The following is a 23,947-nucleotide window of genomic DNA, read 5'->3' as shown; positions in this document are numbered from 1 at the left end:
CCATTGACTTCACAACTGTTTGGTTACTCATTTTCTTCAAAATATCTTCTTTTTTGTTAAGAAAAGACATTCATACAGGTCTGGAACAACTTGAGGGTGAGTAAATGATGACAGAATTTTCATTTTTGGGTGAACTATCCCTTTAAGATTGCAGGCTAACAGCTTACAGGTGGAAGAAAATGAATGCCATAGTTCCAATAACTACAAAACTTAGGACGTTAAAGAGACTTTTCTACTGACTCTCCTGAAAAAAACCCAGGAGAAAGATGCCCAGGGTCCCTGGGACCTATACCATGAAGCCGGTTTAGCTGGCTAGCCAGATATGTTTAAGCTTAGTTTGTGCTAATCCTGGGTTTTAGGTACCATTAAAGTGGTTTTGGCTGTTAGTAACTTACGCTCCATGGCTAACCTGCTCCAGGGCAGGTTATGTTCTGGATAAAAGATCAAACTGAAATTGGACCAATCAACTGTGAGCAAAGTGACACACCTCTGATGCAATAAAGTCACTCCCCCTGTTTCTACCATAGACAGTAAAAGAAATGGACACAGCGACCCCATAGACTTCAACAGACAAAAGTGAAGTCAATTAGAAGCACTCACTTCCTGATGGCTGAGCGTACTGCGCAGCCTCAAACTGAGCTTGACGACGTAGATGTGACGTGAGCAATCTTTCTTATAGTTGTAAGTCTTCTAGTAGTTGTGCAAAGTCAAATCTGAAATCTCTGAATCTTGCAGAGACGGAGAGCGTGAGCAGGAGCAACTTTTGGTGAGTATTCTGATTATTTTGTCATAGGACTTTTTGCCTCCACGTCCCCCCGATTGCCTCATAGACAGTAAAAGATTGCCTGCAAGCTTCTCCTCCTGTCTATACGGTAATTTCTCTACTGTGCGACAGAGAGTCACGTGGTTATGACGCAATCGTTAGCCTATATTTACAAAAACGGCTTCTACAGGGTGATAGTGTAAGATACAAGGTAATGGAGCCTTTTATACATTGTCGTGTTTCTTTAGAAATAAACAATGGACAAATGTCTTTAAACGCCTCAGATGTAAAGTTATTCACTGTCAAAGTGACGCCAAAATGAATGGGAGTCAATGGAATGCTAACAGCAGGTGATGGCTTGGTTAGCAATGGCTGCCCCTATGGAAGGTACGCTTTCCGGGTGCTGGATTACCCCCTTGGTTTCTACTCCAAATTAAAGGTCACTACATAGCAAATGGCTATTAAAGACTAAAGCGTATGGCTTTTAACAATGCTTATTTACTGTATAATAATAATAATTTTAAATGATTTAGATATCATTTATGTAATTATTATACCCTTAATCAATTACACATTTATCATTTTAGTTCATCAATCATTAATAGACACTTAGTTGAAATTAATATAAATAGCCTATATAAAGGTCATACCAATAAGCTTTAAAATCAATAAATAAAGCTATAAAAATGACTACATGCGAGCTTAAATGTTCAATTCTCTCTCTATATCAACTAAACTAACTTAATAACTTTTACTTGCATCGATGTAGTGAATATTTTGTACCCTTTTAAATACAGCTCTTTTCTTCTTGCTGTGTAAATTTGTTTAAATTCTTAATATTTTCCAATCATGTAATATTCTACAGAAGAGAGAAATTAATCTCGCTTCTTCTCTCGCGAGAAGTGAATCTCAGTTTCACTGATCCACAGCGTGTGATTGGCTGTTCACTACTGATGTCACAGCTAAACTCCTAAACTCAGGATCAAAGCCTGAGTTGACAGAGAAAGCCGATGATCAGCATCATGGGACCAACAAAGCCTGAATAGATCTCTTTGGTTTTGTCAACTCAAAACTAATCCTGTAACCCTGAGTTTGTTAAACTACCATCATGGTATAGGCCCCTGATTACCTGCATGAACATGACCTAGTCATGCAGATGTAGCCAGCGCAATAAACTGCAATGTCCTTAATGTAAGACGCCTGAGAAAGAGCTACAGGGAGACATGAAGGACTGCTGATCGTCCTTGAAGTACTAAACCAAGTGTGACCATATGTCCCCCCAGATGTGTTTGAGAACCTGCAAGTGCCTTGGTGGAAGATAACATGCTCTTTCATGTGTATTTCTAAAAGATGTCTACTGCACAAAAACCAAGTGTGACAGGAAAGAGAGACATACCTGTCAGGTTCTTGAGGCCGAGTTGTCTAAGGCCGAAGTAGTTATCCCGTCTGTAGTTGAGAAAGATGGCCAGGGCGTAGCGTCCTTCGTACAGTTTAGTGCCACGGATGATCCGCAGGTTCTCCAGAGGAAGATAGTCAAACTGGTTCAGAGCCACCAACACGTAACCCGTCACCTCCCGGATAGACTGCGGAGACAAGATTAACAATTTAAGCAAAATACATGGAATTTAATTTGACCATTTTGTGAAATGTAGCTAAAAGTGTGCTTGTGAGATCGTCAAATTTATTCATATCTATCTCAAGGAACATCATTTTATATCTCTTTAGGCAAAGAATTGTCCTCTACTTTCGATTCCACAAAGACTCGATGCCCTCGGTCATCACGGCAATTGAGCATCACCAAAAGGACGACTAACGAGACGGCCTTGATATAATTTGAAGAGATAATGGCCCAAGAGAGCGCTGGACCCTCCCTCTCCACACCCACATCAATCATGTTGACATCCAATCACTGTTTCATACTGAGTATCATTAGCAGACACAGAGGACAGGTCTGTTTCATGCAGAAGAAGTGAATGTGAAATAGCCGTTCTGATCGGACACACACATTCTGCCGCTGTATAGTCACAGAAATCCATCTGAAGAGCTGACCAAGCACACGGTGACAGCTGTCACCTGTCAGTCACATGCACTGGAAGGCCACACTTGAAGGCCACTGCTAGAGATCATTATTAAACTGCTGTCTTGAATGCCGGATTTTGATTGGTCAGTCACCGCATTTAATAAACTGCCTGCTAAACATTTACCATTAAATGGGTCATGAACTGGCTTTTTAGATTTGTTTATACTGTTGTCTGAGGTCAATTTATGACAACTTTGCGTGGTTTTTACATTCAAAAACATCATAATGAATACGTAATAGGCTATTTTCTGCCTTGGTTTTGAGGCTCTCTAAAGAAACGCTCGGTTTTGATGGGCGTGCCGCACTGAAGACTTGGAAGTAAACGCCCACGGCTAGGATTGGATAAGATTTGCATATTTAATGAGCTTCAGCTCCCCTCAGTATGTGGGGATTGTTTTGAAAGCGTCTGGGGAAATGCTCACAGGGCTCGCAAAATGCCTTTACCAGACAAACAATGATTAATCTCTCATCCACCCGCGATTGATTGGAATGGTTTTTTTTTTTATTACTTGGCCGGCCCGATCAGTGAATATTACCACGAACCGTACACACACACACACACACAAACACGCGCGCGCACAAGAAAGGAATGTTATTTCACTATTTAAGATCAGGCTGGTGATACGTTTTGGTAGCCCGTCTGAAAAACACATAGGCCCGGGACGTTGGGCTTTGCGAGCCATGGCCCCTAACGTTACAAGTCAGAGTCTGAACACGAATGAACCAATAACAGCTCAAATAAAGGATTCTCCAGCCTGTGACAGCGTGCTAAGGTATGTAATCAATAGATATCAAACGATCTGTAACAATGCAATACTAACACATATAAAAACTCACATAAGTGTGTTGCACCATTCCTGTCGGATCCAATATAGAAGGCACAGCATTGTGTTTTAATCTCAATATGTCTGAAAATCCAGTCTAAACCTCTATCTTGTTTACAATCGATTCCGCGGTGAAATGAAGCAAACAAACGCGCAATGTCTTACGGCATGTTTATTGCCCGGCATGTTTATTGCTCGGTAGCACAACCCGTTTAGCTCCACGAGTCGGTGGCATTCTGCATTCTTTGACGTCAGTGGTCGACATATTCTGAGATCTCTCGTTTTCTGGGCCTGGTGTCTATAAAAGCTTTCCTTTGACGAACAAGGACGCTTTCAGCTCCGAAACTTACAGGATATTCTTATATCCCGATTAACTTTTATATAAAGGCTCAAAGGAAAGTTGATTTCTCAAGTCATCACCCCTTCGAAATGGTAAATGGTAAATGGACTGCATTTATATAGCACTTTTAACAGACCTACGGCCATCCAAAGCGCTTTACATTTGCCTCACATTCACCCATTCATACACTCATTCACACACCGACGGCGGTGTCAGCCATGCAAGGCGCCATCCAGCTCGTCGGGAGCAGCTGGGGTTAGGTGTCTTGCTCATGGACACCTCGGCACTTGGTCAGGTGGAACCGGGGATCGAACCACCAACCTTCCAGTTTGTAGACAACCTACATGAACCACTGAGCCACTGCCGCCCCCTTTGAAGGAATAGTCCACTCAAAAAGGAAAATTCTGTCATCATTTACGCACCCTCATATTGTATGTATGACTTTCTTTCTTCTGTGGAACGTAACATAAATATGTTGAAGATTTTTGGTAACCAAACTGTTTGAGTTCCCATTGACTTCCATAGTATTTTCTGTCTATAAAATGGAAGTCAGTGGGAGCCGAAACTGTTTGGTTATCAACATTCTTCAAAATATCTTCTTTTCTTTTTTTTCTATGCCATGGTATCCTAGAAGAAACTTTTTTGGACATACAGCATGGCAATACCATTGGTGGTAATAGGCATGGTAATTTCCATGGGATGTAATCACTCTACTATGATAATATTGTAGTAGTTTCTGTCTTTGTGTAAATGTCTTTATAAATCAGTCAAGTTTTAGGATAATTATAATGGAGGAGTCCGTTCAATTCAAGCCATCTGTGTTTCAAGTAATAGTTGTTAGTAGATGAAGTAGTCTTAAATGAAGCATATCTCCTTGTGTGGGCAGATACTAGGATTCCCATTGTCCTCACATGACATGAGAGAAAGTGTACAAAGGATGAAGTCTGTAATCAGTAATTAGCTTGATTATACCTTTCATACGGGCTGACTGATGAAGAACAAATAGCATATCGAAGCAGCACAGAAAAACAAAATTGAATAACGCTATTTTTGTGCAGTACTAAATAGTAAGGGGGAAAAAAAGATTGTGCCCAGATATTTTGCATCAATGCTTTCTCTTTTATACTATTTTCACCATGTTGGCTTTGTCCATTTGCTAATAAGTTCAAACGCATGCATGTTCGGTAACATCCACCAGTGTCACTAAAGAAAATCCACACCAACACAACACATTTATGAATATTATTAGACAGAAATTTAGATACAGATATGTTCTTTGGAATCAAAAACTGATGAATCGTTCACAAAGACTATCAAAATGCATTATGAAAATAAATAAATACAGTTAATTTTGTAAAAAAAAAAAAAAAATACTGCTACTTGACTGGTTTTGCTATTGATAATATGTTTACTTCAACCTGTCAGGCAGATGAAATATAAAAAAAAGTATCAATATTAAGTAAAATATTCAGTAACAAATACGGCTTCAACAAACACTACATTTAAATGTTTGTGGTCAGTATTTTTATTTTATTTTAAGAAATTAAGAAATTTTATTTAGCACGGTTGGTGTTTAAAATAAATGCTGTTCTTTAAAATGTTCCATTCATCAGAGAACCCTGAAAAAATATGAATAAGTATTAAGTAAAACATATAAAAAATATAAAGTTAAATAAAAAATACAAATATGTTCAACATTGATGATAGTAAGAAATGTTTCTGCAGCAAATCACCATATCAGAAAGACTTTGGAATACCTTACATTTCAAAATATATTAAAATAGAAAAATATTTCACAATATTACTGTTTTCCTGTATTTTATCGAATAAATGCAGCCTTAATGGGCACAAGAGACTTCTTTCCTAAACATAAGTAACTTCTTTACTCCACATTTTATTTTACATTCTGTATCTCACTGATGTTCACCTTTATACTCAGAAATATAATATTGAAGCCGGGTTTTGTAACACCATTGTGTGAGCTGCTGTCACACTGAAAAGTCACAGTATAAAAACTCCCTCCAGATAATTTTAGCTCAAATTATAGAAATGTACCAAATGGAATGCCAGAAATCAAACACAGCCAAGTTCCGAATGCTCTCTCACATTATATACCTTCATTTTTCTTGCAGGCATCATTAGTTATTTGTTTGTAAATGTAAAACAAACTATGTCACTGAGTCCGAATTTATATATTCATCTTTACACTAATCACGTTGACGTCCATGTGTTGTTTGAACAAATAAAATAAAATAATCCCAGCATGAGTCAGTCTCTCCACCTGAGCAGCTGGAAATGAGTTGGACTTGTCTGTACATTAGGCTGCAGGAAACAAACCGAGCAATGTTTTTAAAGTCAAGTTCAAATGGGCGGATGATTCTGCCACTTTAATGGTGCCATATTCTGCACTTTTGCAGCATTTTATGCAATTTTATTTTTCCCCTTGCAGTCTATTTGTAAAAGGTTTCATGCACCAACAGTCTTAAAGGGTTAGTTCACCTAAAAATTTAAATAATGTCATTTATTACTCACCCTCATGCCGCTTCACACCCGTAAGACCTCCGTTCATTTTCGGAACACAAATTAAGATATTTTTATTGAAATCTGATGGCTCAGTGAGGCCTGCATAGCCAGCAATGACATTTCCTCTCTCAAGATCCATTAATGTACTAAAAACATATTTAAATCAGTTCATGTGAGTACAGAGGTTCAATATAAATATTATAAAGCGACATGAATATTTTTGGTGCGCCAAAAAAATGAAATAACGACTTAAATAGTGATGGCCGCAGATAACTTGCGCAGATTTGGGACAGAGTCTGCGCAGTAGTGATCTCGGGACCGGAGTCTGCGCAGTAGGGAGCAGGAAGTATAGCCGCGATATCAAAACCCCGCCAACACTTTCACAGATGCAGAACAATTCATTATGTTGGTTTGAAATAAACAGTTATGGAAAAGTAGAAATTAAAGCTAAAGCTCCACTCTCCATCCGAAAATCCCGAAAAAAATCGGTTAGTGCCTCAATGACAACTTCACTCAGAGAAGCTGGCAATCTCAGCTGTCAATCATGCCCCCCCCCCCCCCCCCCCACCGTTTTTATAGCATCAAATAACTTACTAAAACGAAACTTATTTAAAAAACTGACACTTTATCACAATGATTTCATTTCAAGTGTTCGTTTTTTAAATAAGTTTAGTTTTAGTTGGTTATTTGATGCTATAAAAACAGGGGGTGCAACGTCATGATTGACAGTTTTTCTGAGTGAAGTTGTCATTGAGGCACTAACAGACTTTTTTCTGGATTTTGGGGAGAGATTTGAGCTTTAGCTTTCATTTCTAAATTTCCATAACAGTTTATTTCACACCAACATAATTAATTGTTTTGCATCTGCGAGAGTGTTGGCGGGCTTTTGATTCGGACGCCATATTCAGACCTCCGGAGGCTTCAATTACTTCAGCGGAAGCCAATGAAGTCTCGTCGTCCATTTTTTTTTACGGTCTATGGGTTTGACACTCGATCCGAATCATGATTCGATACGCTGATTCACAACACTCCGAAGCTTCATGAAGCAGGGTTTTGAAATCGGCCATATATAAGTCGTTATTTAGTTTTTTTGGTGCACCTAAAATATTCTCGTCGCTTAATAATATTAAACCACTGTACTCACATGGTCTGATTTAAATAGGTTTTTAGTACATTAATGGATCTTTAGAGAGGAAATGTAATTTCTGGCTATGCAGGCCTCACTGCCCACTGTCTCGAATTTCAACAAAAAATATCTTAATTTGTGTTTCGAAGATTAATGGAGGTCTGACGGGTGTGGAACGGCATATATATATATATATATATATATATATATATAAATAAAATTATGTGTGGCAATACATTTGATGGCAAAGCTGAATTTTCAGCATCATTACTCCAGTCTTCAGTGTCACATGATCCTTCAGAAATCATTCTAATATGCTGATTTGCTGCTCAGGAAATATTTCTTCTTATTATTAATGTAGCAGCATAATATTTTTGTGGAAATTTATGGGTGGCTTCTGCGTAAGCTAAATACTAGGTTAACAACTTCAACTTTTTTGAGATTTGCTCTTGTGCTTTGTTAGTTCTGAACCCATACACTTATTGTTTCTGTATTATTAATATTAGATATTTTGGAAAAAGCTAAAAGTGACACCCTCACCCCTAGTCTTCGATTCCTCTACTAATAGTATGCAAAAGAAAAGAAAAAAAAAATAGTGCAAACACAGAATTCTACAACACTTACTGGAGGTGAGTCATACAGCAATTCTGACTCGTTATCATCAATGCTGAGCGAATGTGGTAAAGATAAAGCTGAGCAGGCAGCAATCACTCGTTTTGAATTCCAGCCCAAGAGCAAACAATATAAATGTCAATGTTAAATGCAATCTATTTGTTCCACTTTAGCAGCAGGTGACATAACAACACATGTGCTTGATCAAAACCAGCTGTGACAGGGTAGATATTAAAAATCCATGGAGAGAAACAATTCAGTTGAACAGCTGAATATCACGAACACAGGAGGCTTCACCAAACCCTTGTTATAGGATTTTGTCAAAGGATTCGCGAGTGTTAATCATTATGACCATGTTGATTTAGACAATCTCCATTTCAGAGACCCCACTCCAAAAGGAGGAGCTTAAATCATTTTGCTAGGCTGGATTAACAGAAATACTGATGCTGTCTGCAAATGAGGCCAAGAACATCCCACTTCAAAGTGTCTTTTTTAGTCTTTTATTGGGATTGAAAGCAGTAAAGCCCAATGTATACTTAGTTTTTTTAATGCCTGTTCACCAGGGAACGATTTTTACACGTTTATCGCTGACGTTTAACGCCTCGTGACTAAACAAAAGGCGCCAATGTGAGTGTGCACACCGGCGCACAAAACGGCAGGCGTAAAAGCGCAATAAAAAAAAAAAACGTTTTGACGCGGCGTGTTAAAAACTGGCCGACCAATGAGATCAGCGCTTTTGTTCACGTGCCTGGAGCTGCTGAAGTTACAGTAAAACACGACTTTTCGGTCTTGCCGAGCACATATTGATACGACGAAGTGTAAGGAAGTATACAAAGAAGAAGATGAGCTGCTAATGCTGCTTGCCAGTTAGCAAAAAGTGTGTGAATGGTTTTGGCAAGGACGTAAATACTGTCTCTCTTCATCTTCTGTGTGACAAGCGAGTGTCAGAAGCTTAAAGTGCCGCAGCACCACCTTGTGTACCGGGAGAGCCATCTACTGAATTTGCACATTCACTCGGCACATCGCCAGTGAAAATCGCTTGGGTGTGAACACAAAGACGTGCCAAAAAACGTCTTGAAAAATGCTGGCGATAAGCACGTGCGATAATCGTCCCGGTGTGCACAGGCCTTTACACGTATGCTAGGGTATGCGTACAGTGAAAGTGCCGCCATTAGCACAGTACACGTGTACTAAATGCACACAGCACACATTTTTTTAAACCGCACTTACATTGTACAAGCTTGCACATGCACTTAATTTTGTTTACTAATTATGCTGCATTCCATTTGTCCTTGGAAGTTGGAAAGTCCTAGTTCCCAGAAGGAAAATTTAACTTTTAGGAACTTTTAACTGGAAAGCCCCCTCAAGTCGGAGGTGCGACTGGGAAATTCAGGGGAACCACAACAACCCAACTTCGGAATCCAATATGGCTGCTAAGCACATCAACGGTAGTGAAACAGTTGTGATATATTGAAATTAGCACTTCTTTTCGTCTGTCTCAATAAGCTCAGTGGTGCACCTTGCTCCAATGGATCCAAGCTCTATTTGTTGAATACGTCAGCATTAGCTGTGATTTTTAAGCTGTATTTACACTGTTTTGTACAGTGGCCAAAACAAAGACGTGCAAAACAAAATCACAATTACGAAAACAAAATAACAAATTCAAAAACAAAAGAACTAATTCAAAAACAAAACAACAAATTGTAAACGTAATGGAAAGTCTAAAAGCAAATTAACAAGTTAGAAAACACGATAACAATTCCGGAAACAAAATAACAAATCAGAAAACAAAATGACAAGTCGGACAAAACGGAAAAGGTAGGTATATGTGGCGAATGGAATACTGACCGCTGATTGGATGAGACATCTGTCAATCAAGACAAGCATAACGTAGGCTACAGCAGGCTGCGGCAGGAGAAAGTTGATTGACGTGTGCCTGTGTAAATATTAGAGATATATAGTCTACAATAATAATAGTTTTTTTTTATGATCTGCAAAGTTTGCATAGAAACTGTCCTATGTTTGATCGCTTCGTCTCGTCTTTTTTCGTCAACGATATTGCATGTTGATATAGTCACAGTATCGTTTATGGACGTTTGTGTCATTTCGTCTTTATAATTTCACATATCAATACTCAATAAAACAAAACAAAATATTACTCTTATGCAGTGTAAATGTATCGTGCAAATTCCATTTCCTTGCCAATGGAAACTTTTCTTGATTTAAAGTTGGCAGAGACTATTCTAGATGTCATTCTAGATGCCATATAGTGCAAATAGATTATCATATTGTAGGTCTATTAAGTAGGCTACCTGTTAGACACTTTATTTTTATATAAAATGAAATGCCTCTCCAAGCTGATAAGCGATGGGTATATGAAAAAGAAAGGGATCGGGAAAAGGGAGACTCGAACTCAGGTTGCTCTCTCACTTATCAGATCGGGTTCTACCAGACAGTGGTAGGCGATATGAAAGTTTTTCTTTTCCCATAATTAATCGCACTAAATTAGCCTTTAAAAAAGAGATGCTCTAATATTTACACATGCACACGCGAATCAACTTTCTCCTGCCGCAGCCTGTTGTACGTTCTGCATGTCTTGATTGACAGATGTCTCGTCCAATCAGCGGTCAGTATTCCATTCGCCAATCGCCACATATACCTACCTTTTCCGACTTGTCGTTGTGTTTTCTGACTTGTTCATTTGTTTTTGGACTTGCCATTGCGTTTATAATTTGTTATTTTGTTTTCGGAATTGGGTGTTGTTTTGCACTTCTTGGCCACCGTAGTTTTGTCATTGCTTTTGTTGTTAGGTTTAGTAACTTGCCATTTTGTGACTTTTGGAGTTCATTTTCTACTCAAAATGACACATTCATACTCAAAAACGATCCATCGAATGTTACGTCACTGTATTGTGGACCAAGTATTGAGATCTCAATGTTCAGGTGCCGCGTTACTACTATTATGTAGATATGGTGTCTAGACAATATCTATTGTGCTATTTACTTAGATATAATTCAGTGTTATATTGTTTGAGTAAAAAGTATTTCAAAGAAAACTTCAACTAAGTAGAATACTCCTTTGGCCATAAGTGCAGAAAGACGTGTGGTTTGACTAGTGGAAGTGCAGATTGACTAGTGGACTTTGATTTCAAGCACTCAAGTCACACTCGCACATGCGCTGTTGTTTGCGCACTATCCACGCGCACACAAAAATTATATGAGCGGACGTCTGCGGATAATGAAAATGACATCACACAGAACGTGGGTGGCCGAAGTATACAGTCCAAATTTCTGCGACGGTCCGCGCACTGTCCGTGTGATGCAATTGTTTTCATTAGGGTCCATGGACATCTGTTTTTTTTTTTTTTTTTCAGACTGTCCACATGGACGGTATGCGTACAACAGTGCATGTGCGGAAAAAAAACCTCTACCAGGCTTAACTGTGCATGAGATGGAGCACCACGCGGAAATATAGTATACTCTGGCCTTACTTTGGTCTTTACAATCAACTACATGCTCGCAATCAGCTCTGCCGGCAACCAATCAACAACAGAAATCTCTGTCACATATCTTTTCTGATAATCATTTTAATTTGGATGTACATCACAATATGGAAGAAATGATTTGTCATTTTAGGTTTCAGAAGGGTGCTTGCGAGTGCCCCCTTTGTGGTCGATATGTGCCCTCGATGCGCATTCTTGTCAAGCTCGTAGGAAGGCATGCAAGTTTAGGGTGCCATTTGGGACAGGGCCAATAAACTTCATGTTTGCGGACACACACACACACACACACACACACACACACACACACACACACACACACACACACACACACACACACACACACACACACACACACACACACACACACACACACACACACACACACACACACACACACACACACACACACACACACACACACACACACACACACACACACACACACACACACACACACACACACACACACACACACACACACACACACACAAAGTCTGAGGTTGCATTTAACAATTATGAATGTACAATGGATGTGATTTAAACTGGTAGCTTAAACGGTCAGCATTTCCCCTTGTGATGCAAGGAAAGATGGAGCCTTATTCAGATAAATGGTGATCGTTCAATTATAATTCGCTTTTATAGCCATACCTTTTAATATAATGGCAATCATGGGAATTCCTGGTGCCTGTAATTGCTCTCCGGAAATTATTTCACCTCTGAGACCTTGCCACAGTGCTGTGTCGGATCTAATAAGAAACTGCGGAGGCTAGAATGGGAAACAACAGTGGCTTTTTAAAATAGGACAGAAGTTATTACTAACTGCTGATACGTGATCAGTTTTGCCCTTTATTTTCAGAAGGGTTAAGATTAAGTGCAAGCGGGGTCAGAAACTGGCACTATAATACCCTCTGAGCAGGGATAAAATTAAGGCCTTTATTTTATTTCCACATTAGCTTATTCACCATGGGCTGTGTGCAAAACTGTATGCTGTCTATCCAGCTACACTACAATTCAAAAGTTTGGAGATTTTTTAATGTTCTTGAAACAAGTTTTGTTAACATTTTAGATTACAGCCCGCAAAGTATTGCGTAAAGTAAAACCCCTTTACAGCGTACCTTTTGGTAATTATAGTGTACCTATAAAGTACGTAGATGTGGGTATAAGGGAACAATATGTAAAGTTTGGGGAATAAAGGGGTAACAATAACCAGGAAGAGAAGCAGGTAAATTTCCACTGAACTTTCTTTTGACTCCATCAGATGTTGAATAAAAGTAACACAATGCATTCTTGGATTGCTTTATCTGTGAAGAATATATGTAATGCCGTCTATTTAAGGTTAGTTCACCCAAAAATTTAAATTCTTTCATGAATTACTCACCGTCATGTCGTTCCAAACCCATAAGAATTGTTCATCTTTGAAACACAAATTAAGATATTTTTGATGAAATCAGCGAGCACTCTGACCCCTCCATAAACAACAATTGAATTACCATTTTCAAGGTCTAGAAAGGTAAAGACATCGTTAAAATAGTCCATATGACTACAGTGGTTTATCCTTACTTTTATGTTGCGACGGGAACAAGAGCGTCGGAAGCAAAAAAAAGTGGACTCACTGCAGGCATGCATTTCTCACAGCGCGTATCCTGTGCAATGAAGCCTGCGAATGTCCTTACAATTCGCTTCATCCTTTACGAACTCTATGAATGATTATTTTACGGAAGGTTCGAGTGATGTGTGTGTGAGGAAATGGAAGCAAGCTGAATAAGGGTGTTTAAACACATGCAGTGTCATCCCACATCTGCGGTTAAAAACCATGCTCAGAATCGACTCTGAAATTGTCAGAATCAATTCAGAATCGTTGAACAGAGAATCACGATGTATCGATGCATAATTTTATTTCTCCCATCCCTAGTATGTAGCCTATTAAGTTTATAACCAAGCCAATGTATAGCCACGCAACCATGCATGAACTCTAATAGTAGACGACAAGCTGTTGGGCCGCAGTTGCCAGCAACATCTCCAATATCAGCTCACCTTAGTCATCCTCCCATCAGTTTACCTACTAATAAGAACACAACTCCACACCGCTGCAGGGTATTGGACACAGAACTATCCATCATGCAGTTCGGTTCATCATCACCCTATCTATCCTTTGCATTATCACAAAAACTGAAGAGTTTAACAAGGTCTGTGCTCAAATATTTGCTGTAGGAGAAACATCCTTGAAATGATACAAATATTACCGTCTTGCGCCTACCGTGAAAGCGCTGTAGATAAAAAAAGCAGGAAAGTAATAATAATCTACTAAATCCTAGCCTGGATAGCAATAATGGTCCACCCAGTAGGCCTGTTTCTTCTCTGAATGTAACTTTTGAAGAATGGAATTGTTAGAAAATCTGTTTTTACTGCCAGTGAAACTGTGAATTATTAGCTCTGTTCCAGACTGCCTAGTTAGATAGCACAGGCACACTTCCAGTTCAAAGGCTGAGAGAGGCAACTTCTAAAATATAGCTTATATGTTTTGTTTTGACAAAGAAAGCAGCATCCCATGTACCCTTCGCAGACAAGGCAATCCCAAAATGCACAAAGAAAATTCAAATTCAAATTCAAATTCAAATTCAAATTCAAATTCAAATTCAAATTCAAATTCAAATTCAAATTCAAATTCAAAATTCAAATTCAAATTCAATTAAAATTCAAAATGAAGATTTTATATATACACTACCATTCAAAAAAAGGCTGTAATGCTCATATCATAATACAGTAATATTGTGAAATACTAAATAACTGCTTTCTATTTTAATGTAATTTAAAATATAATTTACGCCTGTCTTCAGTCACATGATCCTTCAGAAATCATTCTAATATGATGATTTTCTGCTCAAGAAACATTTCTTATTATTGTCAATGTTGAAAATGATTGTGCTGCTTCATCTCCGAGAATCTGCCGGTAAGTTTTGGGAGCTCAGTTTTAGTCCATCTCCTATCCTGAAGTCCGTTTTGCAGAGATGGACTAAAAACTTACCGCCAGATTCTGGAAGAGGAATTCTTCAAACAGTGGTACAAGAGGATGTCTTCATGTATTTTACAACACTTCAGCTTGTGATTCTTATTAAGTGGGGGTCATACCTAGCTAAAGTCTCTGAGATCCTGACACCTTGCACTTCTGGAGACTCCAGGTGGTTTGCATTTCTGGAAAATGGTGGCGCTGGAGACTAAAGGGTTCCTGATGGTTTCATTCTTAATTCTTTTAACATGCATCTTTTCTTCACCACCTGTATTTGTCTGACCTTGCTGACCCAATGAGCATTTCACTGTCCAATGATCATGCCTTAACTGCAATTTCTACACTGTAAAAAAAATCCCCGTAAAATTTACGGTAAAAAACGGCAGCTGTGGTTGCCAGAACTTTACCGTAAAAATACGGCAGTAACGTTTTAGGTTTTTAGGGACAGCACCATATAATTTAAAGGTTTATAATGTAATAATTACAGTAAAAAACAATATACTTTACAGTTCAAAACTGTATAATTTAAAGGTTTATATTGTAATGATTATGTTTACACTGTAAACAATTTACGGTAAAAAACATATTTCATTAACTTAAATAATGTTAAATTACAAACCTATTGAAATACTAATATCTGTTATGTACCTTTGATATATACAGACAACCACCAATCACAGTGGTGATGAGAATCACGTGATGAATCAAAGCTCATCACAAGCAGCTTTTAAGAGGACAATACTAATATATAGAAGGTGCTCAGTGTCATTCACACAAACACTAAACACCATCATGGTAAAACACATTAAATTTAAAAAATGCAATAAACATTAATTTAACAACATCAGATGTAACATAAAACCTTAATGTACATAACTGATTTGAAAAAACAAAGAAGAAACATAAGTTATTACAATAAAAATACATCAAATGCGAAGTGTCATGCAGGGAATTCTGGGAATGTCAATTTACGGGTTTTTACTGTAAATTACCCAATGACTTGTTCTTTTTCACTTCCAGAAACTGTAAATTGAATGGTATTTTACTGTAAAATGAAATGAAATGTAAGGTTAGATCTATTACAGTTATTCACCGTATATGGGACGGAAACTTTCTGTTTTTCATCATAGCATTTTTACAGTAAAATACCGTTAAAATCACAATCATTTTTTACAGTGTAGCATTGCATTAGTATTATTCAAATTGCCAAATATTTTTTTGTGCGCACAGTGTATTTTTATGCCCCTACAAGGTTATCAACATTAAAGATGCTGATACATTGTTAGCAACATGTCAACGTCAAACTCTATTAGAGTCAACTGTAAGTAGAGTCTCTTGTGTACATCAGTATTTGAGCTGCTGCCTATGCAGAGGGTTCAAGAATCGGTCACTTATGAGGTTCCATCTTAGCCTGGCTCTGCCCTCCTATGTACTTCTGCTCAATTTTCATTTTCCTTCAGCACTCTGTCTGGGATTGCGGTATATTCTCTGGTTTTCTCCGGTCAAATTTTAACCGGTCCAATCAGCGAACAGAGGGAGTGGCTGAGAACGATGGCATTGATGTCGTGCGCTAGTTTGAGATGACATACGTCACGACCAAACGTTAGCGACTGGTTATGGCAGATCCAGAGTGGTTCTGGGCAGATCCAATAGTTTTTAACTTCAACAGAGTACCCGCCTTCAAGGAAGTTAACACGTGTCAATGGAGAGTGGCAATACTCTCTGTACAAATGAAATGTATGAGAGTCTGGTAGGACCAGGCTAGTTCCATCTCTGTCATAGAAGACATCTGTCTATATTGGCAGTACGCAGCAAGGCATCTCATAAAATTTTGGAACAGACCCATTGTGTCACATAAACAGAGCCATGGGACACCAGTAAACTAGTAAAAAAGGCCAACTAAATCATGCTGTGACAGTCAGAGTTCTGCAAAGATTAACACAAAAATGTATATTTATGAAATGTATTATCAATTTTGAAAGTGGGGCTTCCATGTAGCTATTTATAGACTATGGCTGAGTCAGCCTGAATCACCATAGTAAAGCAGATTCACAGTTCTGGTTCATAGTAAGGGATACAGGAGGAACTATTAAAATACTATAAAAAAAATAATTTTCCCTAAATAATCCTATCATGACGGAAAATGACAATGCTAAACATTTTACAATATAACAGATGTTAATTTTCTAACATTAATTACCTGTGATTTTTAAATCAGCAAATGATAAACAAACTTGCATGCGTCTTTGAGCAATGTGCATATGCAGCAATGAAAACATGAATACAGATCAAACATGCTTAAACTGCTAACGCTGTAGCGATGTGTTAGTGAAGTGCAAGCCTTAACAAATGACTCGCTTAAAGCTCGCAGTAACACTCGGCCCTGCACTGAACCTGCCTGAACTGTCTCACAGTGACAGAGTGATAATGAGGCAGGGCTGTTAGCCCATCACAGTGATTAATACTTCCTCCAAAAGACCTACTCTCCGGACAGTATATCACTGAAAACCCTTCTTCTACATTTTATTCTAGTGTGAAAATGCAGGCTGTCTAAAACCAAAGAGCAGAAATTCAGGAGTCAAGTGGCTTTTTGTCTCTCTCAGCAGCATTACTGTGAGTGCGCAAGTGGCCCTTACACCGAGTCACACAGAAAGCTGTAGATAGAAAACATAAATAGATGTTTTGAAAATTGACACCAGATGAAAATGCATTCCTACATGGAGCCATCAACACCAAGTGAAATGGGTTCGATTCCCAGGGAAAGCATTCATTGGCTAAATGTATACTTTGAATGCAATGCAGGGCACTTCGGACAAAAGCATCTGCAAAATGCAAAAATCGCTTGATGTCTAGCAAAATGTTTCTTCCTTTGTTTATATTATTTCCTGTTGATGCAGGGCGTTTGAATGGGGGATGAAGGGACACCCAATCTTGGGTTATTTTTTCTACCCAAATCCTGGGTTGAGCCTTTTGGGTCATTTTCTTGGGTTATTTTTTCAGTGTTTGGGTGTTTTTTGTGTTACCCAGCTCCTGGGTCAGACATAACAACACAGAGGTTGAGTTGAGTTATTTATTGCTTTTTGCGACCTCTACAGGATAGAGCAGTTCTCAGCTCCATCAAATTGGTGCATGACTTTGTGTACATTTTATTTTATCTATACATTTGTTATTGTGCTGTATATTTAATTTTATGCAAATCAACAAACAGGGGCGCGATGTGAGTGACCTATACGAGTGTCACGTTGGTCTTTTCACGTGATGTAAACGGCTGATGCCTTGCATAAAATTTTATGATTTTCTTAAAATAGATACAGAATAAAAAAAATACTTAGGATGTTAAAATATGTTCTCAGAACTGTACACTGGTTTATGGGCAGGTTAAGGAGTCAGTGTGGCGGTCTAAAGTTAGAAGTTCTCTCACTGAACATGATACAAGATCGGCACAAGATCCAGCGCTGTTATGGTGGAAACAGGACAACTGGTCGATTACACTTGAATTACTTCTAAATGGAACATTTTTAACTTCTAATATTTGTTAAACAAGCTTAAATGTAGGCAATATATATTAAAAATGATACAGAATATGCTATACTGTAAAATTATTAAAATAAAGGAATTATCATGCAAACCAGTGGTTGTGTTGAGTATTTGAAAAAAAAGTTTAAAGGATCTGTAAACATTAAAGTAAAAAAATAAGCTAGTATTATAGTAAAAAACGAATCAACACATTATGCTGGGTTAAAGAAACAATCCAATTTGCTGGGTAAAATTAACCCAACATGTGTTCAGTCCTATATTTACCCAGCCCTTGGGTTAAAAACAACCCAAATTGTGTTTTTTTAGAGTGTAACTCATAGCTTGATGGGACATTAGAGAACATTGCAATCCAGAGAACATTTATTTGGACAAAATGGACAATGGTCTGTTTTCCCAGACTGGAAAATCTGTCAATTTGAAATATGTACAAATGTTTTATACACTCTAAATAATGCTCGGTTATATTATTAACCCAAATGCTGGGTTCAGTCTGTTGGGTCATTTTATTGGGTCATTTCTATTATTTTACCCAAGTGCTTGGTAGTTTTATGTAACTCAGCTGCTGGGTTCATTTTACTGGGTCAATGTAACCCAATGTTGTGTAGTCTGTGCCAGACCGGTTAAAACTGAATACATTTGTCAGCAGATATTTTGTGTGCTGTTCTGAGAGAAACATCTTCCTGAATGAAATTAAGGTTTGTATTACATTGTTTCCCTATCAGATTATTCCTGTAGAAACAGAAACCTTATTTGTTTACATGTACGTCGCAGATAACATCTGCTCGGAAAGCTAGCCGTCTACAAACACAGCATATACCGTATCTACACTCAGAGCGAATGTTGCGCCACCATATTAATGGTTAATCATATTTTAGAGTATATTATTATTTTAAATTAGATAACCTCAACATCAGGTTGTGTGACCCAGCTCTATATATAAAAAAACAGCAAATGTTTATGTATAAAACCCAACAAGCTGTGGGTCAAAATAACCCAGCATGTGTTCTGTCCAATATTTACCCAGCACCGGGTTTCCAAATAACGCAACAATGGTTTTTAATCCAGCATATTTTAGAGTGTAGCAAATAGGTACACCAATACTATCATTAGCCGCTTGTCCGCTGTTCTAAAACGGTAAGGAGTGGTTCTGGTTATATTTCCACTTGAGATCGGCACAGCACAATTACAAACCGTTCTTGGCCTGGAATTCTCAGCACTAGCCGCTATTTGAGCAACAAAAACACTAATTAATAATAAAATAAATATAAAAGTGCATGTCTGTGGAAACCAATGAGCAGAACAATCACCTCTCATTTTGGTGAGTTTGATTAATGATAAATCTCGGTCTACAATCTGTACAGAAGGCTAATTTAAATTTAAAAAGTACTGAAACTTAAAGGTCCCATGATGTGGATCTTTTGGTTATGTTTATAATGTTTCCTGAGGTGTACTTATAAAGTTATAAGTATACTTATAAACGTCATTGCAGCGCTATTTCTCTCACAAAATGCTTTCACCACAACTAACAGCAAACACAATATCGATATGAATACAGTAAGAGCTTCGTTGTGCAGCATAACAGCGTCATTCATTATAACGGGAGTTTGGCCAAGTGTGCAGATACACTCGCGACGTGTGATTGACAGCTTCAGCCATTATAAAGAGAGTGTTCTTTGATTGCTCTCTGTGGTCTAATCACAATTTAAATAACAGATTTGTTTCATGCTACTAAGAGAAACAATGTGAAGTCGATCGTTTAGTTACTGGCTTGATTCACTGATGCATAAACAGTATTAAACGATTTAGAAAGAAAGTTTGTGTGAACTTGAATAATTAGCTACACATCAGAAATCACTGATCACAGATCAGGCATTAATGAACACTGTTACTCAATGTTTGTGGCGCTGCTGTCCTATCCATATCGTCTGTTTGTAAAGCCTGTGCTGACATTGCTACTGAATTAAATGTAAAAAAATTAACTGAATCCATTTTCTCCAAATTCTCTGGGAGGGCAAAGCAGAGGAAGGGGAGGTAACCTTTACCCAGTATGACGACATATAGGGAATATTCCAGATTGGCCCATCTGAGCTTTCATTTTCTCAAAGGCAGAGCAGGATACCCAGGGCTTGGTTTACAGCTTTCAAAATTTCTAGCCACTGGGGGACCATAGACAGGCTAGGGGAACTCATATTAATGTAAAAAAAAAAAACAATCATGTCATAGGACCTTTAAAGGTAATGCACAAAATAATATATTAAAGACAACATTTAATGGTGTTTGCAACCCATTTGTATTTTGAAATATCTCTATGTAAAACAGGATATTCAACTTAATTCAGGTGGCTGAGAGGGTTGGTGCATCAACCAAAGGAAAAGTTATTGATGAGAAACATTTTCTTCTTATGTCTAATATAAGCAAGCCAACAGAAATTGATGCAGACAGAAAAGCAAAGAGGGTACATGATGTTTACACATACTGCTATATTCACAAAAATATGTTTCATTACTCTTGTTTATTTCATGTAACCTTTAGAACATTTATTACATATCTATGATTATCTCCACAAAACAAACTAATTAATGATGATTGTGTTGACATGACTTGAAGGAAAAACATTTAAAAAGAAAATGTTATACTACAGATCCCTCGATTCAACATTCTAACCACACACACAACCACTCCTGATTTATATCTGCCACGGCATTGCAATTATCAGCGAATCTAATTAAATTTCATATTTCAACAGTTTTGTGCATTGATTCTACAAATCACTGAAGACTTTGATCCAATCTGTGAAACTAAATTTAAATTAATTCTTATTCTCAAGTCACTCTTTAACAGATCCACAAAAAAAACCCTGCAAACCTGGGAGGGGTGTTCTTTGTTCATTCAACATTCTTCTGAGACTGTGCAGCAGTAAATTGCTGTATGTGTGTAATACTGATATTCTTTTAGGACAATTTCAGCCTCCTTACTACTGCCCAAAACCACTTCACTCTTCACAATGACTGTAGAGACCGAAGTGAATGACCCGTGTAAGAGAACAAGAGCCAGCCAGAACAACTCAAGCATTATTACACCGGAGTACAGCCCCATTGTGCTGAAAATCCTGCTTGGTCTGCAAAAAAAAAACGAAACGACTGAACAACATCAACCCACAAGGTCTACATTTTTCACATATTTTTGTTGCAGACAAAGGCAATTATTTGTCTCTACTGTGCTTACTTGGACACTGAGCTTGATGTTCTCACTCAGCTGGCATGTAACAATAAGGTGGCCTGTTTAAACTTTAATGAACTGTCAATCAAAGTCTCTAACTTCATCACGAGATCCTGACAGTGGACAGGCTTTGGTCAAGTCAAGTCAAGTCACCTTCATTTATATAGCACTTTTTACAACACAGATTGTTTCAAAGTAATAGGAAATTAATTTAGTTTTTGATAAATTTATGTTGTAAAAACTGATTAGTAATTTAATTTGGTGTCATTTCAACAACACCATCTTCAAAAACAGAAAACCCCAATGCGTTCCGGACCCCATCTACACGGCAACAGCATTTGGTGGATAAACAGGGCGCAAATAAATATAGAGCTGAGTATCGTCCGCATAACAGTGAAAACTGACGCCATGCTTCCTAATGATATCTCCCAAGGGTAGCATGTACAGGGTGAAAAGCAACGGTCCTAGCACTGAGCCTTGCGGTACTCCATACTGAACTTGTGATAGCAGTCAGATAAGTATGATTTAAACCCTGCCAATGCTATTCCACTAATGCCATCATCATTTTCGAGTCTATTCAGAAGAATGTTGTGGTTGATAGTATCGAATGCAGCGCTAAGATCGAGTAACACTAATAGACAGATACAACCACGATCAGATGATAAGAGCAAATCATTTGAAATGCTAATGAGAGCAGTCTCAGTACTTTGGTGACATTACAGGCTTATAAAAAGGTCCTGACTGTCATGTACAGTAGTGGAAACCACTGGCTGTATAGGAATTAAGTCACACACAAATAAAAAGAAAGAAAGAAAAAAGCCTATGAAAATGAGAGACTTTGCTGACCACAAAGGGCTGCTGAAGACACTTTAGTTAAAATGGCAATTAAGCTCTAATAAATAGGTCCATCATAGACTCGATTAAGATCAAACCTTTTAGTGTGGCCCCAGTTTGAGGAAATATGTGAAAAAGTACATTAAATATTATTTAAACTTTTGATAAAGATTGTGTGTTAGACTGCATCTAAATATACTATTACACTATTCTCAAAACTTTTTGCGGAAAACAAGATTTTACCCAACTTCCTTAATACTTTACACTTTGTCTTTTTCACTGATTAGAAATTTATTCATAAAGATACAGAAACTTGAGAGGGTTCTGATTCATTTCCACCATCCCTGATCACTACACTACATTACTTTTCAGATAATCAAAGGAAACGCAGACTTGAGCCCATATTCTCTGCAAGTCCCTAAATTACCCTGATATGTAAGCGCAACATGAGAAGAGAACACAGATTATAACATGTCTAGTAAAAAAACAACAGCCTAGATCAATGGTTCTCAACCTTTTTGACTTTGGCTTTATTTTTTTATTTTAATTTAGTATATTAAAATATATTAATAATAACTTATTAAATAAAATACTTTGAGTCATTCGAGTTTTCAGCAGAGACAATAAAGAAAATTGTTTATTTACGACAGTATATATAAAAAAACAGTACTTAAAATCAGATAGTCATGCTTTTTAAGTAAAGAGCTGAAACATAAACAATATTTTAGGCCCCTATATACAACAAGCGAAATCGAAGAACGAACATCATGGTGTGATGTCATTTTTTTTTTTACAAAATCAGGCCAAAGCGAAGTTTTGTTTCGTAAGTTCGAAATAGCTTGGCAAAGCAAATTTTCTGGAAAAGTTCACTCCACTGGTAAACACCTTTGGACCTGTCCCCCTGAGGCTCTGTCTTTGGTGTGAAAATCTTCAGTATCACTCTATTTTACAGTGTCCTATATGTAGTATATGTAGTAATAACTATAAATTATGCATAGTTACATGCAACTAACCCTAAACCAACCCCTATTCCAAACCCTAACCCTATAGTAAGTACATGTAATTCATTATTACACTCTAAAAAAAAAGGTGCTATATGGCACTAAAAGTGGTTCTTGGCTCGTAATCATAGGGGAACCTTTTTAAGTGCTGTATAGCACCAATCTTGGTGCTTCAGTGGTTCTTCAGCGGTTCTTTGGCTGAGGTGCTATATAGCACCGTTGACAAAGGTGCTATATGGCACCGCTACCATATACAGAACATGTTAAGATATGGTGCTATATAGCACCAAAAGTGGTTCCCTATGATTACAACCAAGAACCACTTTTAGTGCCATATAGCACAATATAGAGTGTATTACTCAGTACTTAAATGTATAATTATACTGTAATTACCTTAAAATACACCTTAAAATAAAGTGTAACCAAATCTTCTCCCGTTTATGTCTTCTGTTCAGTGGATCGAGGTTGGACAGCCACAAGAAACATGAACACACTGGAGAGCTGATTTATAGTAGAAAATAGCCGCGTTCCACTTTCGGGCCAATGCGACCCAAGGCTTTCAATGGGCCGCGCTGGGCT

At 37.8% G+C, this 23,947-nt stretch overlaps 1 protein-coding gene across 1 annotated transcript in view; it reads right to left on the bottom strand.

Annotated features, from left to right (window-relative positions):
• LOC307123458 (receptor tyrosine-protein kinase erbB-4-like) overlaps window positions 1-23,947 on the bottom strand; it is a 259,218-nt gene that overhangs the window by 90,357 nt on the left and 144,914 nt on the right. The window contains exon 2 of the mRNA XM_079811989.1: window positions 2,160-2,454. The gene's annotated coding sequence lies outside the window, so the exon portion shown is untranslated. The remainder of the gene's footprint in view (window positions 1-2,159; window positions 2,455-23,947) is intronic.

This window comes from Gobio gobio (genome assembly GCF_949357685.1).
Source record: "Gobio gobio genome assembly, chromosome: 3".
Lineage (NCBI taxonomy): Eukaryota > Metazoa > Chordata > Actinopteri > Cypriniformes > Gobionidae > Gobio > Gobio gobio.
The sequence above is the reverse complement of the archived record's forward strand: the minus strand, read 5'-3'. Positions and strand labels throughout refer to the sequence as shown.